Genomic DNA, 18,682 nt, shown 5'->3' on the forward strand with positions numbered 1-18,682 from the left:
TTGATTGGAGCAGTGAACCATGGGCCGTTTGTGTTTCCCATAACTACTGACCACCTCCTATAACTATAATCAAGCATTCTCTTTTAACTCTTCGAATCCTACACTTCTCACTCTTATAAATACATAGCTTACACTTCGCTATTTATAGGATTCGCTTAATAATTCACTGCAGATGCTGTGTGTACTTTCCTGAATCTGCTTAAATATCTTAAGTAATGTGAGATAGATACAAGATTACACGGTTTCTAACACTGCGTAACATTCTGTGAGCAATGAAATGGATAAAGGTGTTGTGTGTGATGCAAAATAGTACAAACAACAATTCCAAAACTAAAACTAAAACTAAAAGCAAAATACTGAAAGCCCCAAGCGTTGTAACTGCTTGTGCATTTTTGAGAGTGGTGAAACCCTCCCTATTTTACTTCTGAAAGACGTTGTACTCTTTTCAGTTACGTATATGGTTTAAATGATTTGCACAATCATTGCAGTTCTCTTTTATTTACAATTAACACAGGGTTTTCACCCTCATATTTCATTAAGAAAAATAAGATGCCTCATTTTTATTGATGGGTATGGTCTTAGGACAATATGTGTGTTGTTAGTTAGTAATCCTTACTGTGAGGTTGTGGAGTGTTTGGGTTTTTAAGAATGATAGCTTATTTCATTTATTCATCTTGTTTCAAGAGCTTAAATTAAAAATGGCTCATTTGAAAAATGACTGGCTTTTAAAAACAAAATTATTGATCAGTAATGACAGTCAGTATTAGTATTGGAAAAAGGAAAGTGATATCTCTAACAAAATTACAAATCCGCTAAAAGTGCCATTAAGAGCCAGCGATGTTCTTTTTATGGCTGAAACCTTCAAATGTGGAATGAATTTTGTAATAATTGGTGATCAGTTCATCTGACTGGCCATCTTGTGCCACATCTACTTAGTGAAAAACCCAGAACCTAAACGCTGGCTTCAGTTTCCAGATCAGAAGAGCTCTGTTCTGTAGAGTTACTCTGGGAATATTTTGGCGCCATTTTTTTAAGAGTAAAAGCAGGTATGAAAGAGTACAAAAATGTATAAAAGGAACATTTGCCAAAGGCTCATTTCTCATTTCAAGAATGAAGAGAATTTAGGCAAAAAATAAAAAGAACCTATCAATCATTTGAAAGAACAGTGATTTTACTTTACACAATTTCCTCCTTTTTCAGTAATGGGGTGTGTACAAGTCCTGATTTGTATAATTTTGTCCTATTTGTACAATGGCAATTGGTTGCTATACGTAGACATCATTTTTAACTGAACTTGAGATCATGAAGGATATCTTGACTGACTGATTTCATTTGACCAAAATGTCTCTTTTAGATGAATAACTAAATTATAAATCTGGGGTTCAAGGGGTTCAGATATTTGTGGTTTTACCTCTCTGTTTCTCTCTCTCTGTCTCTCTCTCTGTCTCTCTCTCTCTCTCTCTCTCTCTCTCCCTCCCTCTCTCTCTCTCCCTCCCTCTCTCTCTCTCTCTCTCTCTCTCTCTCCCTCCCTCTCCCTCCCTCTCTCTGCCTCTCCCCCACCTCTGCCTCTGCAACAGTTGGTGTGTGTTCATTTTGGCTGCTCTCCATGGCCCGTTTGATGTGGTTTCCAGAAGTCCTGAACCACAGTCCCTGGCCACTCTTTCTGTCATCAGCAGACCTGCCGTCTTTTTAGCCTCCATTGACTCCTTTTAACCTCCACCTACCTTCTTGTGCGTTTAAACAGCTGCTCAGTTGCCTGTTCTCCTCTGGAGATGATCAGGCTGTTATTGTAGAATCCTGTCACGAGTTGATTCATTATTTTGCCGTGAGATTCTGGGTTTCACAGGTTTTGTGGGCTTTGATACGCTGTGTTTTGTGTTTTGTCGAAAGCTGTTCTGTCTAACGCTGGTGTCTCTAATGCTTGCTGTCATGCCTTTGATGATCTCATTTCATTTTTATTAAGTCTTTAGGCTTCTGCTCTATTGCTTTTTTTTCCTGCTATTTATTGAATAATAAACCTTATGGTAATAACTCTGTGTGCAAATGTTTGCCCACACTATTGCTAACAACTGCATAATGTATGTTGTTGTTTTATAATAGTTACCAAGTAGTTCACCTTAGTTAATAATTTATATATATATATTATATGTATGTATATATATATATATATATATATATATATATATATATATATATATATATACATATAGTATAATGCTTAGGTCAGAGTCATTAGTCATTAGTTAGATAAATTATGCTAAACTGGTAAAAGCTTAAATTTGGGCCTGTGTGCTATCAGCTCTTGTGGAACATAAAGCATGGTACTGCATTCCAGTCTGAAGAGCATGCTGTATTTTCCATAAAGAGAGAGTGAGAGAGAGGGAAAAAGAGAGAGAGAGAGAGAGAGAGAGAGAGAGAACCTAGGGTACAAGCAGAGACAAATGGTCCTTCACAGGGCAGTGTTGATTCAGAGGGCCATGCAGAGGAGAGGCACTGACCCTACATGGGCACCTTTTCCTGCATATACCAGCACGTATAAGGTAAACCGATAGGCGGGTGAAATATCTCTCACTTACATAAAAGAAGGCAAGCTGGGAGAGGGCAGACAGGACGGATATGGATTTGCTCACAGCGCTGATAAGGTCTCGCTTTGGAAATAAATAGTCTTTGCCAAGCACATTCAGCTGTGCTAGGTGGAGGAGAAGCTTCCCTTCCCAATGTCTGCACGCCGCTCTGTCTGCTGTCTTTAACAGTTTTCAAACTCAGCTCTTTGCTGCCGTTGGTTGGTGTGACTTTTTTAAGTGTAGGAATGACCCCAAAACCCCTCAGAACCTGTATGTGAGCTTCCACTACATTGCCCCTCATAGCTAGAGGAGCATGGCTTACAGAGGTGTAAAGCACACCAGCATTGGGCTGTGGAGCAATGGAACTCTGTGCTTTGAAGTGAGGAATCTTCATCCAAAGCTTTTATAATGAAAAGTTTAATAAGTCATCATTCTGTGTAATATTTTCACCTCCATCTTTCTCCTGATGTTTTTTTGTTAATAAATATATACACCTCGATTGGTAAATTATCATATGTGAGGCGTCTGACAGATTAATTGCTTAAAGTCCTTTTTTGGGCATTGATTAATATCCACTGCCTGCATTTTGAGCTGCATTGAAAGCCCCACTCCATATGATGAAGGGATTTGTGACATAAGAAAGCTTGGTGTTTTGGATATGAATTTTTGAGTCTGTGGAGCACTGTAGTTTCAATATGGAAATGTTCGGCCATGTCTTCTAGCATATAAACAACACATACAGGTTAACTAGGGAAAAGCTTGATTTTCACTGTGGGAATGTGTAAAAGATTGTTTTGATTCTAAACATGTTTATTATAGAAGTCAATCCTGCAGCATTTTATTTTATTAGATTAATTTGTATCATATTTGAGCATAAAGAAACATCAAACATATTTTATGGAGTAATCACCACCACATTACAGTTATGACACACAGTGTTAGGAAACAATGGAGCCCTCCCCTAAGACTTATCATCCAGTAATGTTTATGAATGACTGTAGTAATTGTGATGTAACTGCACTGAAACTGCCACATATGGTTGTAGTTATAGGAGTGAATATTTGAATCCGGACCTGCTGATGGGTCTGTTCACCTGTTAGAAGGTTCCGGCATTAACTTGCCAATCAACACCAGGTGTGTGATCCAAAGGTAAATGGAGCCATAGGATCATGCCGTCCTTTCCAGCAAGAGTGGTCCCACTTTTCCTTTCTGCAGTGGTCCAAGTGGAAGTGGTGTGATAAGTGCAGTGTAAACATGTGCGACTTCCCCACGGGGAGTTTTTGCAGCAGCCTCTCGCTTTCAGGCCCAGGTCAATACGTACAGAGAGCAGACAGTGCCGTCAGATCACCCTCACCTAAAGGTACCCGCCCCGAGCTACACACAGACAGACACACACACACACAGACATGTTTGTTTTCATGCATTGTGGGAACATTACATAGATTTCCATTCATGCTGTGCAGACTTACTGTAATCCATAAGTATTACAAATCTAAATCTAACCCTAACCCTTATCCTAACTTTAAAACTTAAAACATGTCTTCACATTAAAATGCAATGTTTTACATTGTGGGGACCAGCTTGTGGTCATCACAAGAGAGGGAATGCACCAAAATGCGATTAAAGAGGTCTGTGTCCCCAGAAAGAGAGCTATACCTGGTGCAAATACACACACACACACACAAAACACGCATAAACCTGCACACTCCAACACAGACACATTCAGCCACATTATAATCAATAATGTCACTTGTTTGTTTATTATTATTTTTTTAGAAACCAACACCTGTATTCTTTCCCTCTCCTCCTCTCTTTCTTTTAATCTTAATCTTTCTGTCTCTCTCTCTCATTCCCTCCCTCTCTCACTCTCTAATATATGAACTCTCATGGTCACCAGAGAGTTTAAACGTCTGGCTATCACTCTGGCTATTCGAAGCGCAGTTTAGAAGGTTTACTGTAAATCAGCTAATATAGCCACACTCAGCTGTGCTGTGTCATTTTTGCGTTTTGTTTCCTCTGATGTCATGGTTGGTCTGTGATTGGTTGTGACGGGAGCGTATAGTGAGGCTATTTTACCACTGTGAAGTATGAAGGTGTATCCTGATTTCAGGACAGTGTTGCTGCCGTTATTCCTCCTGTGTGTTTTTGGCCCAAAAGCAGATGGCAGCCGTGCTGTTGAACAGAAGAACATGTCTAAATGCAGCAGGCCTCTTCCTCATATGTCAGATGGAGCTGTTCCAGGCCTTCACTGCCAGTTCGCTACAGCAGCTGCTGAAAAATGCCTGGCATTGCTGTTTGTGAGGAGTGTAGCTGTAGAATGGTGGTATAGCAATAAACCCTTCCTTCAAGAAAAAAAATAGACAGCTTAATGTAACATTAGCCACATGAGCCATTGTGGAGAAACAGTACTGTCCCTGCTATCTGTTCTTTCCTGTGTTTGGCTATATTTAGTTCTCAACAGATCAACAGGCAGGAGAAGAGGTTTGGATTTAGAACTTATTTTTATCCAAGGCCAACAGGGATGAGGCATTTAAACCTGATTACTTGTCAGGCAAACTGTCCTAAATGGGTACTGGAATTTTGCAAATTTATTTAAATATGGCAAGGCCTGATAAATGAGCAGTGGCACCAGTGATTAATTAATTGAATAATTAATGAGATGTATGCCTATTAATAATGCAGCTCAGTAGTATTTTTCAAATAAATGTGTTTCTTTGGGCCAGGACTGAACTGATGTGGATAAAAATAACCTTCGGAATAGATTTAGAAAAATGTAATTTGCTTCAGATTGCGCCTTTTGTGAGCAATTACTGTGTTTATTAATTCATGTTTGGAAAGTCTTTCCTAATGAGAGGGGGTGGGGGTTGTAGAGGAAAAAGAGGAATTGTGGCCCACATAGGGAGTGTGTGGATGTGTGAGTAGCTGTCTTTACTCTGAGTGCTCAGCACTAACACAGTTCAGCTCCCCTTGAACTGGCCTAATACTTGTCTATTCCGATTAGGATTAGTATGTGTTGCAGCGACTCAGGCAGAGCAGGCAAGGGCTGATAATCTAATAAATCAAGATAAAAAACACCAAGATTGGTTTACTGAGGAGCAGGATTTAGAGCTAGCCATCTCAGAGCGACATGGGGATTAGGCAGGCTTTTGATGCCTCTCTCAACAGGCCGAGGCTGGCCAGGGAGGGAGGGAGGGAGGGAGAGAGAGCGAGAGAGAGAGAGAGAGAGAGAGAGAGAGAGAGAGAGAGAGAGAGAGAGAGAGAGAGGGAGAGAGGGGGTGGGGGGAGGGTGGTGACAGGGCTTTATATTGCCAAATAGACAAGAAGTTTAACTGGTAGTGACAAGGTCAGGATAGGCCTTGTACAAAAGGCTTTGTTCCATAGGTAGATTAAGCTGCACCTCTCCATTTTTTACACTTTTGGATTGTGTCACACATGTTGTGAGTTAATCCAGACTGTGTGGAGGAAGGTCTATGGGCAGGAGTGGGGATGGGTGGTGGCTTTGTCCTACACAGATCACAGACACTTGTTTACATACAGTGCCGGGATGTGGGGTCATACATACTGTATGTCCCACATGTATATGACAGTGCAGTAGTGCTAACTCACTGGCTTTGGGCTTTCACACTCGATGCAAGCAACAAATAAAGGCTTGAATCCAGTGAATCCAATGCTTGATGGGTTTTTAATTCAAATTAAATTTCAATACAAGGTTTAACAATTAATTCCAAGTGTTATCCAACAAAGGAGGGTGTAACGCATCAGTTGAAAGACTGTGATGCTCTTTAGTCCAATGCTTTTAAGCTTATGGCTGCCTTAATTTTACTGGATAACACAATTTTAATTCAGCAGCCAATTAAAATGCCCCACACTAAATCCTTTCCTAATTTATGCATGTTCTCTAAATATAGAATGATTCGGCATATAACACAGATATAAAAATGCATAATAAATGAATTTTTGCAAAAGTCAGAGAACAATCTTTAATAATTTATTTATTTTTCAGTCAATATTTTCCAGCATCCAGGGAAAACAAATAGAATAATTATATTTATCAAACACATTAACATCTAAAAGTTTGTAGTGAATCTAGTGTTGCTGAGACCACCAGGAGCTTCTTTGTTTAAACTGTGGGTCGGTTTAAATCTGGAATTAACATGTGTTTTTAATGATCTGATCATGTTTGGCTTTCAGTTGTCTACGTGAATATCCAGGTGTAAATGATCCCAAGACGCTTTGTGATCCGATTAGGATCCGATCACTCAAACCAAATTTGGAGGTTTACATTTCAAACGAATGTGTGTTTCCTGTGTCCAACAGCGAGTGAAAATGCGACGGCTGAGAGCAGGGACATCACAGGTGGGATGTTTTTCTGGAGATCAGTGGTTGGACTTTTTTCACAAATTAACTAATGAACTTAAATGTCCGTTGAAAGCAATGTAATGACAGGAATTTCACATTATATTGTGTTGTGCCCGGTGTGTAATGGCCTTAATAGCAACAGTTCCTCAGCATTGACCGTAAACTCCAATAATCGTGTTATTTCACTTGTGTAAGAAACTGCAGGCACAAACAACTCCTAGAGGTTAAAACAGGCTCTGAAAATGTTTATGTTGTTTATTATTTCAAATTTTTTCTGTTATGGTCAGCTACACATCCTCTCAGACCCATGTCTTTGACAGGACTTTTCGAAATGGAAAGATATATAGAATTATAGAAATGGATTATTCCTGATCTGAACTATATGTGGAATTTGATTTACCTGTCTCTCAAAGATTGTCGCTTTTTGTCATGTTTATCTAATGATTCTTACCAGCTGTTGAGTGCATTATCTGACTTTTGTAGAATATATTATATATTGACATCAATATAAAATTAATTTATGTCTTAAATGTTTTTATACACAGCATTTGGGAAAAAAAAGCAAAATTGCTTAGGAGGGATTTCTTTCAGACATGATTTTTGAAACATTTTACACCCACACACTGAAGTATCCAAAGTTTTTTTTGCTCAGGCCAGTGTTAAAAAGACTGTCAAGCTTGTGTGCTAGTGCTTGTATTTCACTCATCTTTGAGTTTTGTTAACACCATATATTTTGTGTTGGCTTTGGGTAGCTGTGGCAACAGGCCAGGCCTGGGCATGTCTGAGGGCTCTATTTAACTTGGGTCTGCATTGTTCCTAGTGTTTGGAGCATTTGTCATGAGAATTGTCAACATATTAGAAACTGATGTTACGATATAGGCATCCTGCTCAGTGTCCGCAAACCATGAAAAAAGATTGTGGTCATTTGAAGCTGTATTTTTGCTCATGTCTCAAGCTTCTCAACAGATATCTCTCGGTTTGCTTCTGAATAGAACTTAAGATTCCATGTTACTGTAACCTGTAGCCTTTTCTGTTTGGTGTAATTGCACCTATATTACAGACAAATATGTTCTATGATAGTAGACTTGCTCTGGGTTGAGGAGAGAATGAAGCCTGTTGAGAAGGAGCTCCGCCCCTGAAAAGACGTTCTCTAACGGATCTAGATAGAGGCACGTACCTGGAGCTGGCATTAGCTGGGGTTCTGTTGTTCTCTAGAAGTTCTATTAATTAAAATACATAGTCCAAAGTTATTGATTTTCAAAACTTTCTCAGTTAACGGATTAATCAAGTAGTCATGCCCACCCCTAAAAGACATTGGGATTTAAGGCTGTGACACCAGCTTTTAGAAGGAAGAATCATTAACTGGAATCATCTAAAATAATTTTTTGCCCTTTTCTTTACGGTAATATTTCAATACCTCTTCACTCGCTCTGTCAGCTGAGCGTTTCTAAGTATATTGGATTATCTAAGTAACTGCTGACATCATTTAACTCTCCATAAGCGTATGGTGCTGTTGTTGATAATACCAGCTCAACTTGTATTAGCCTGCATGATCATCTTTTCCTGTTCATTCTATTCGCTCATGACGTTGCTATGTTCATCACATTTTGAGTAATTTGTCATAAGATCCAGGTCAGCGTGGACATTTGCAAAGCTCTTCAGCCTGTAGCAGTTTGGCCAAGTTGCTCATAACCTTAAAGTTAAAAAGTGTATTTCTTCTTTTAATGAAAGACAATACAAAGCAGCCAAGCAGAACAGAAAAAGTGTGTCAAACTATTAAAAATGTTAATCGTGCATCATTTTATTTAGGTACTGAAAAACGAAGGGAAGGCAAATCCACTTATAACAATGGAGACACACACTGACATGCCACCACCATGTTAGTATCACTGTAGTTCTGACAATGGTGGTGGATGTATGGAGGACCTGACCAATGTAGGACAGGGTGAATGGGGGCTAACAAAGTATGCAGAGCAATAAATGAGCTACAGTCTATAATTGTAGAACTAGAGATGCACTATAAGGTCAATGGAGCAGATAAAATGTTCAGTGAGTGTTGAAACAAGGATGTCATTGGGTGTTTTGATGTAATTCAAAGACAGACAGAAATATTGGGAAATGGTCATGAAAAATGAATTACTGGTTTTGATATATACAACCATACACTATCAGTATTGACTAGAAGTGGACCTCAGAGGGGAGGGGAGGAAGAATGAACAGAAAATACAAATATAGGATATGGACTCTATAATCTCTTCTATATAGTGAATTCAGTATTGGAGTCACATTAATTTCGCAGGCTTCTTAGAAGTGGAAGTATAATTTTGAATATACACCAGTGAAGGTTTTAAAAGGGAGAACAGCCTGGATAAAGCAAAGCGCTTTCCTTCTTTCTTGGGAGACATTTAGCAATATCATTTGGCAATTAACAAGAAAACGAGAGAGAAATAGAAAAGCCAATTACCTCTCCGAGTTAGCTAAAGGCCATTTTAAACTGTGTGCCCATGACATAATAATGTTTATGGTAAATATTATAGTCAGAGCCAGAAAGAGCCTGGCGTGAGAGGGAGGGAAAAAAAGGGCATCAATCTGAGACAGAGAATAATTTATTAAGATCTGAGATGCGCCAATTATGTGGAAAGGACCAAAAAGAAAAAAAAAAAATCAAACTCTCCAGGAACCGCATACATGATTGCAATCTTGATTAAATCCCCCTGGATCTAATGAGTTGATTTTCTGCTGTTAATATTGCATTGGCTGATGATGGATTCGTTAAGATAATGGAACGAAGCTAAAATATAAATGACTCCCTGTCAAGGAGCAGATTTTCGTCATTTTGCGTCTGACACCTCCGCCGTAGGGATTTGCTTAGGCCTTTTTGAGCTCAGATTGGCCAGCTCTGGAATACTGATTTTCTCCTGCCAGGGCTGGTGTTACAAGGATGCGGCCTTTCATATGCACACAGTAAATATGGCCTTTTCCTCTTAGAACTGGAAGAAAAGAGTGAAGAGTTTCACTGAACATTTTAACTGTTGTTATTATTTGTTGCATCTTTTCCCCTTAAAGATGTCCAGTTAGGACTTTTGTTGTGTTTGTTCACCAAACACAGAACTATTACAGCCTCTTTTGTTTCCTTAACTGCACTAGGCTGAATAATTACATAAACATCCATGTATTGCTTTTCATGACATCACAAAACCTATGACTTTAAAATAGCCCAATTTTTGTAGCTCAATTTCTCAGTTGTGCTTGACACACTATGCTAAACTCTTTTAACAAGGTGAGAAAATGGGCTGTGTAATGAAAGCATCCTCTAAATGTTTTTTATTTTTTTTTAAACACAATGATCTATCCCTGAGCTGAATGGCCGTCTGAAGGCCAGGCCTGCCGATGAACTGTTTGTATTGACTTGTTTTTAGAGATGAATAAATGATGAGGCCTGTCTTGGGTGCAGAATCTGGCCTGCTTGGACCGCCTCACTCCCTTTTAAATGGCCTGTCACTTAGGTCAACAAGACGGCTGAAATTTGCACTATGTAGCATATTGATCACTTTTCATACATGAGTAACACGAGTGGCTTGCGCAGCAGTGTGGAGGAAACATAATGCAAAAAGCATTAATAATCATCATACAGGATACTAGACTGGGGATTAGTGGAGATTACATAGACGCGGGCACGGAGAGCCGTTAGCTGGAGATCATGCATCATAAGAAGGCTGGGTGGTTATGGTAACATTGCTAATCAAACATGGCTGTCAAGACCCATCTGGTTAACGGGAAGTTCAATAACTGAGTGAAATACAGGGCTTTTCTAAGAAGGATTCTAAAAATACTCCAATACCATGCAATCAAGGGTTATTAGCCCATGCGGCATCTCCTTTGGTTCTTGGACAGTGCTGCCTTACCACCTATAATCATATGTAAAGTTTTGATCTTATGACATTTCCAGATTGTGCTGTTGGATGTCATAAGAGGTGCTTCCACAAATATCCTTCTTTCTCTAATCATCTTAATCGCTATTGTAGTCCATTTTCATGCTCAGCCTGGCCCCCGCACCCCCCACCTCCTCCGCTCTCTCTCTCTGATATTACCACGGAAACCTCGCCCTCGGCCCTTTTTTCCATGTGTCACTTTTTTTGTCTTGTAACATGGTTTTGCAAAAAAGTTTTTTAATCAATCAAGTATAAGGCAGAAAAGAGGCTTTGTCATTCCCGGGCCTGGGGTTGGCTGATGCTCGCTTTGCATAGTGACAGGTCCTCAAGGCGACAGAAAGGAATATTTTGGGGGGAAAATGGTGGTTTCCATGGCGCCAGCACTTGTTGCGCATCGCTCCCCATTCTTTCCTCCCACGTGAGTGCGCCGTTTCAAAGAGACGGACAACAAAAATTAGGGCAGGAGGGCAGGACGGGGCACAGAGGTAGCTTGCCCTCAGCCCGGGTCTGTCTTCTCCAGCAGGCAGCAGAGAATAGCACCCAGAAGTGACAGCAAAAAAGGAGGCCTACCCGCCTCTGTCAACTCTGCATAAGAAGTGCTATTAAGTAAATGTTCGATTTTTCATTGTGCCACGGCTATTGAATAGAGGCTCAGAGGGGAGCACACAGTATTTGAAAAGACCAAAGCGACAGAATAAAGGCCGTGTGCGCTCATAGCTCCAGTCGTACGTCCTCAGCATCATGTAATTATTGATGGCCTTTTTTAATTCAAGGCTGTGTAAACTAGAAGGGGTTTCTAATTTTATTTTACCAACAAACAGGATCAGGACATGGAAACAATGGATTGCTCATGGTTTCCAGCAAGAATTGTTAAGCCGAGATATATTATACAATTGTTTGTGGGACATTTCCTATTTTTAGGCTCGTGTTGTACGTAACACGGTCTGAAGAGGTTCTTGACATCTTTTCCCTCTAGTCTGTAGCTATATATACACTCTTAAAAATGATGGTTCTTCAAGGGTTCTCTAGAGAACGGTATAGATCCCTGAACATGTGAAGAAGCTCTAGCATGATTAAAGACTGATAGAGAATACACTGTGTTTGGTTCTGTATAGCACCTTTATATATATACGTTTAGTGACTATGGATTTTTAAAATGTTATTTAGAGCTTGTTAAGTCTGTATCCCAAGGAACCTGCATTTCTACTCTCAGAGAAATACAGGTGTATTTCATGGCTGAATTCATTTGACTTGTGATCTTAGTGCAGGAACGTGACAGACTATGATTAGCTTTTTTGCAGCTCCTAGCATTCTTTTAGCACTAGTGTATTCCTCTCTGTTTTGGGAAGTGTGTAATAGGGTCAAGGTTTCTCGTATGTCAGGACTCTGTTAAACAATTTACAATCATTTCCATAGCATCAACGGTAACCACAATATCAGACAAGGTTACCACCACCATTCAACACTCCACGTCATGGAAACAACAATTATAGCTTTTTGGTTTTTTTTAGCAATGAAAAGCCCTGGTGTGTTGGTTTCCCTTTTCTCCCTCGTGGTGTTTCGGAGCCACGCCTCTTCTTTGGCTTCATTCAAAGGTGCGGTGTGCTCTTGATTGAGTTACTTAACCAATAAGCCTTTCCTGGCAGGAAGCAAAAGGTAGGCTCTAAATGTCAGGTTTTCATGTTGGCCGTCCAATGCCTAATTTCCTTGCCAAAGGGAGCCTGGCCATATGTGTCAATAATTGGCGAGCTGGTTTGTCTTTGAGATCCTCCACAATCTGCTGCCAGTCTGCAGTAAAGGTTAAGGGAGTGCTGGGATATCTTCCTTGATGGCATTTTATCATGCAAGGCATGCCCTGTTTCCTGATGAATATATTAAAATTATTACTGTGCAAACAGACTTTCTAATTACTGACCTGCTTGCCATTGTACTCTGCGCACTTGGTTCATGTGTTTTTTCCCTCCTCTCTCCCACTCTCTCTCTCCCTCTCTCTCTCGCTCTCTCTCTCTATCTCACCCTCACTCTCACACACACACTCACATCTCCAAGCCTTGTTTATTTATCTGCACCAGTGAATACAGAATAGTCAGAGCAATGTCATTTCCATCCACATGAAAATGATTTTGAAAATGCCAATCTTTCCTATTATACAGTGTAATTACAGGCCTTTTTTTATCATATCTTTAAACAATGGGAACATCCTTGTGAGGATAAATATCTCATCGAGCCTGCGTTTATATGCCAACTGATAACTGTACAGGAACTGGCAACATGAGTCTAAATTTTAATGCAGTTGATATAAGGAAAATTGGACACATTTATGTAGTTTCTTCTGTCGTGAAAGGTTCACAATTTATAAAGAGCACTGAGAAATTGAGAATACCTTTATTTCTTTGGAAAGCAAGAAATGGTGACAAACCACTTACTGTAGGGTTATGAAAATGCAGCTTTCAATCAAGCATCTTCAAACTGAAACCTGAACAGGAGGGTTTTAGGTGTGTCTGCTATGTGGCTGAAATATTTGTGAGAATGAAGAATGCCACTCTTTCTCATGACTGAAAACTTGGCAAAAGCTCCTAACTGCTGATCATAAATCTCAGATACACATTTCATTACCTGCTCAATAATCTGTTTGTTCTCGTTACTTTGGTGAGGTATGAGAAATATGAGGTGGTTTACAAAGCACTCTCGCATTCCTCTCTATTTTTGATTGGCTTTTGTTCCTCACCTCTGCTGCCACCAAGCAGGTTCCTCTAGTTCAGAAAGGCAAAAAAAAGGCAACATTTCTATTTTGTCTATTTTCACTCTCAACATATCTTTGTTGATATCGTGCACTTGTTCCATGCCCATGTGCACGCTCTAAACCTGTTATTAAATTCACCTATTTGCCGGCACATTCTGCCCGCACCACGGCGTACGAAAGGGCAAGTCGGTTGTTTACTCTGCTGTGGAGATGTTGCGCAGGGGTTTGATCAGGGGAGTTGATAGGAGCTGCAATTTAAAGAGAGGACACTGCAGGCCCTAACAAAAACAATTAAAGGAAAATGGAAGACGGCCCCCAAGGGTTAAAAATAGAAAATTAGCAACATGCATGCTGGAATGCACGGCTCCCCCCAAACTTACTGGGCCTGCATTGTTATGTACGATCGGATCTGCCAGTTCCTCCTCTAAGCTCCTTGTCACATTTTGACTTAATGAAGTGCAACTTAGAAGGGAATTGGGTTCATCATGCTAGTCGCACGATGCTCCCTTGTTGTAGCAAACAGGAGCAGCATGGGACCAAAGCGCTACAGCGCGAGTCGTTATCATTCCGGTCAGTCTGTTTAACACAAAATTAAACAAAGAACTAATTAGTGCCTCATGAATTAATAACTGCACTGTTGCCGAGTAGAAGTTAGGTTGCTGAGGGGAGATATAAAATAAGTAGGGAGACCAGGTTCGAATTATTATTACTTTTTCACTCGCGTGTGCTCTCAAGGTTAGGAAACTTTGTGAGCTGTCACAGTCACTCAAGTGCATGTAATGGGGGGAGTGGGTGTGTGAGAGAGAGACAGAAAGAGAGAGAGAGAGAGAGAGAGGAAGACGGGGGGGACATAATAATGCTTCTCTGTGCTCAGGCATGGACAGATGGTAGGGCTCTGCAATAAGGAGAGATTGTCTGTACACTGGTAAAGAAGAGCATGCAAAATAGGGACATGGATGCAGTCAGGAAACTTTCACACAGTACGCAGAAATGCAAAGAGCCTTTATGAAAGGTTAGGTTATTAAAAGGCTGTTTGATTTAAAATAAAATAAAAACAAATTCAAATGGGCTGTTTTAACATGATTTTTTTTTCATGAAAAAAGCACATACTTTTTTTTTTTACTCCAAATGCAGTAAGTCAGATATTTGTTATCCCTTCTTTATAAGGGGTTATAGGTCATACATTGCAACCAGATCTTGAGTATTAGTTTATATAAAACTATTATAAATGTGGTTGTGAGGTGGCTGCTACTGTTGAATGTTGCTGCCACTATCGTGTTTCACAACAATCTTAGAGAAACAGGTTTAACACACTACTGCATAAACACTTACTGGTGGAGTTTATGCCTTCATTATTTGTTAGCAACTTTAGCCTCTTAGCCTCAGTGCAATACCTAAAATAAACATGCCTATATATATTGTGTGTGTTATTTTTCCCTTTTAAGATGACCCCCTGACCCCTGAGAACAAAATTGGGACAGCAACAACAACAGATCTTAAACTAAAATACTGTCAAGTATCTAAAGTTGACTGAATATCACATTGTTCTGCCTCATAAAGAAACAACAGCTTCTATGGATTTTGTTTACGTGTTTTTTTTTCCAATTTACAATCCCTCTCTTTCTCAAATGCATTCTCAGTGCCTCTCTGCTCTTTTCCCACACACATATATATCAGCAGACGTCGCAGCTTGGATGTTTGCTTATGGACGAATCAGAAGAAAGTGGTCACAGTTGACTTGGCTTTACTGCCTGCTGTAATATGAGTGTTGCACTGGCCTCGGCTAATGTGCGCTGGCCAAGGTCATATCGGCTAATAAAATCCTCCCCTCAATCAGATTTTAGGATTACTGATTCTAAGTAAATTATCATTGGCAAGCTGCGCTGAAATATTTACAAAACTGGTTAAGCAGCCGTGCACCTGCTCTCAGGGTCTCTGCAGAGGAGTAGGGAGAGCTGTCACCTGTCAGTTCTTTCTGATGATGACATCACACGGCTGTGCTCTGAGAGCATGCAGGAGGTCACTGTAGGGGTCACTGATGAGCCCCTGCTTTGGTTTACTTCATTATGGCTTCTTTACTCAAGGACCTTCAAATGACTGCACCTTCTGCAGTGCTTTGTGATGGCTTAGAGACTTTATGCTGTACATGGACCCATATGTGGGGTTAATAGGGTGTTTTATGTGGCAGCCAACACATAGGCGTTTGCCTTATACATGTCACATCAAAAGCTTAGGGGCACCTTGCCTTCTTTTGCACTTTTTTGCAGGAAGTATCTCAAGAAGTCAGGGGAAATATCAACAACAGTCCTGTTACACGGTCCATGTTGTGAAAAAAATCTATATTCATTCAATTTATTTTACGACTAAAACTTTCATGTTGTTTGTGAACATTATTTCTTTATTATTATTTTCCTTTCTATACTTTCTATATATGCAAATATATAATATTTGGAAAAAACAAACAATAAATGAAAAAAAAAAAAAAACAAAAACAAGCATTTACACCATTTGGTCCCCAGTATGTCAGTAATGCCAGTTAACATTGAATTAACATGTATTTCAGACTGGATGTAATAGGGCAGAAATCTTTTACATACATCCATTTTAAAGGTGCACTAGGATTCTATATTTCATTTTGTTATTCATGCAATCTAACTGTAAAGTATGAAGAGCATGACCTGAAAATAGTTATTTATCAATGCCATCAGCTCAAGGGCTTTATGTGTCTGAGGACGACTGTTTAAAATAACTGTAGTATTGTCATGTTAACAGACCCTCTCCAATGCCGATTACACCCTTCCATCTCTATGTGTTCAGTTTAGAAAACATGGCAGATTCTAGATCTGTATACATGTGAGAAGAAATGTAATAAAAATGTTGGGTGTAAACACTTTAATGTTAATAACTTTGACTATATTGATCTTCCCCCGGTGTCTACAAACAGAAGGTTTTCAAATATTAACTTCACTGTTTTTTATTTTGAAACTACGGTTAAAAGCATAATCCTAAGGTTGTTACAGTTATTTTCATGTGTGATATCCTCTAACGAACCTGTTTTAGTATGTTAACCTCCAACCAATATTAAAAACAAAATATTTGAATTTGTATTAAGAGCATCTTCAAAAAGCTATTGATGAGCAATGTAATTAAAAGTCTTTTTTTACTGTTGTTTGTGTTTTGCAGATGAAGTAAGCCTGTGAATGGAGTGACTTACTCTGTCAGAGAGAGAACGAGGTAGGACAAACAGGACCTTTGAGTAATCTACACTTCTCCTATCCTCCCCTACAGGAAAATCAAGTGTCCTCATTCATTGCACCAGGATCAATGTGGCCCTGGCTGTAAAAATTGACAAATTACTTATTAGTTTCACAGCATTTTTTCTTCTGACTGATTAACTTACAGGGAGGTGCTAGAATGCATCACATTCTTCTCCATATGGGCTCAGAGTGAGCTCAGTTTCTATGAGTACCATATTCTGCTCTGTTTCTTCTTCTATATTTTACAGAAAGTAGCCACTGTATTTTGAGACAAATACATTACAGTTGGTGGAATATTTAGAGTAGGCTACCGTTGCATCACTGTTATTATTTGGGTTATAAAGTCAGGAAAAAGCACAGTTGTCTCCATAAACAGTTTGCAAAAGTTTTGCCAGACCTATCACTTTACCATGTCTGTGTGTAAACTACTATCATTTCATTCGGATGTAGAAAGTCATACTGACTTGTCTTAGTTGGGGGTGGAACATTCAGAGCTACAAGCCATTAGTGAACAGTGAATTAGTGAGTCTTAGAATCGCAATCACTTTTGTTAGATTAAAATACAACAATGGCTACCTAAGTAGCATATATATTTCCAGCTTATATATTAGATTAGCTTTAGCAAGAGGCTAGCAAGATAGCTGCTATTATTACTCTCAACTCTTTTTTTGTTTTGTTTTCAAAACACTAAAGATGTTTATGTCCAAAACAGTAGTTGCGGCTTCGAATGATTTGCCAAGATCAAACTCCTGCTTTCCTTCCCATTTCTGCTGGTTTATGTTTATTAATGTTTATGATATTATATTTGTAAAAATAAAGCACAGAGATATTGTTTAAAAACTCTCTGAACCGCTAGAGTCTGCTCTTTTGGTTCCATCTTTTAGAAAGATCATACTTGACGCTGGGTTTATCAGGTTATGAAAAAGTGTTGTACAGTAAATGCTTGTCATCTGCCTCTCGCCATGTGTCAGGCGGGTTTTGTGTGTCTGTCTGCATGTTGTGAATCTGACCAGTGGACACTCACGAGCAAAGGTATGTTTACAGCTTTAGGGCCAAATGATCTCTTTTCTCATTGTTCTTGGTCAAATTGGTCCTCGTTACAAGGATCGCTGAGGCTGTTTTGAACATTATAATATGACACATATGGGGATCAAGTGCATTTACAGAAGAATTAAAGATGTGCAACTAAAAAGTGAAGTTCCTGCAGAAACTGAGAGGGTTTTGCGATGACTGCGAAGCTTTAACACTGATTATAGCAGAGACACAGATTTACAAATACACCGTTCAAACGAAACACTGACATAAAGATACAGATGTAAGGCGTCCCGTCCTGTAAAATCTGGTGCTTCCACTGTAGTGCTGCATGCAAGTTGGTTTCTAAGGAATTTATATTATGACAATAAATTTGTCTGTATGTGTGTGACTGTGTGTCCTGTGTGTGAGTGACAAATGTGTGTTTGAGTGAAAAAATGTACAGCTTGATTTGAGTTAACTTGGAATGTGTTTGTTATGAGAAGCCATATCTTATTTGAATGAACGCTGTACAAAAGCAGTAAACAGAATCGCTTAGAAAAACACAAGCATTGTCTTTAGGTTCTGGGTCTACAATCCTGCAAAGCTGTGAGCTACTAGCTTTAAACCTGAAGGAGGAGTATATGTTTAAACTAGTGAGTAATCAACTCTTTATTCTCATAACAATGAATGGAGATATACCTGATCCAGCCAATATTCCTCACGATAACTTTAGGAAAATATGTCTTGAACTGGTTAACTAATGGCTATATTTATGTAAGATATATACATTGTCCCCCTCCAGGGTGTATTCCC

General features: G+C 39.4%; 1 protein-coding gene across 3 annotated transcripts in view; it reads left to right on the top strand.

Annotated features, from left to right (window-relative positions):
• casz1 (castor zinc finger 1) overlaps window positions 1-18,682 on the top strand; it is a 224,625-nt gene that overhangs the window by 101,269 nt on the left and 104,674 nt on the right. For all 3 annotated transcript variants that reach the window (XM_066671955.1, XM_066671954.1, XM_066671956.1), the window contains exon 4: window positions 16,782-16,832. The gene's annotated coding sequence lies outside the window, so the exon portion shown is untranslated. The remainder of the gene's footprint in view (window positions 1-16,781; window positions 16,833-18,682) is intronic.

This window comes from Hoplias malabaricus, chromosome 5, assembly GCF_029633855.1.
Source record: "Hoplias malabaricus isolate fHopMal1 chromosome 5, fHopMal1.hap1, whole genome shotgun sequence".
NCBI lineage: Eukaryota > Metazoa > Chordata > Actinopteri > Characiformes > Erythrinidae > Hoplias > Hoplias malabaricus.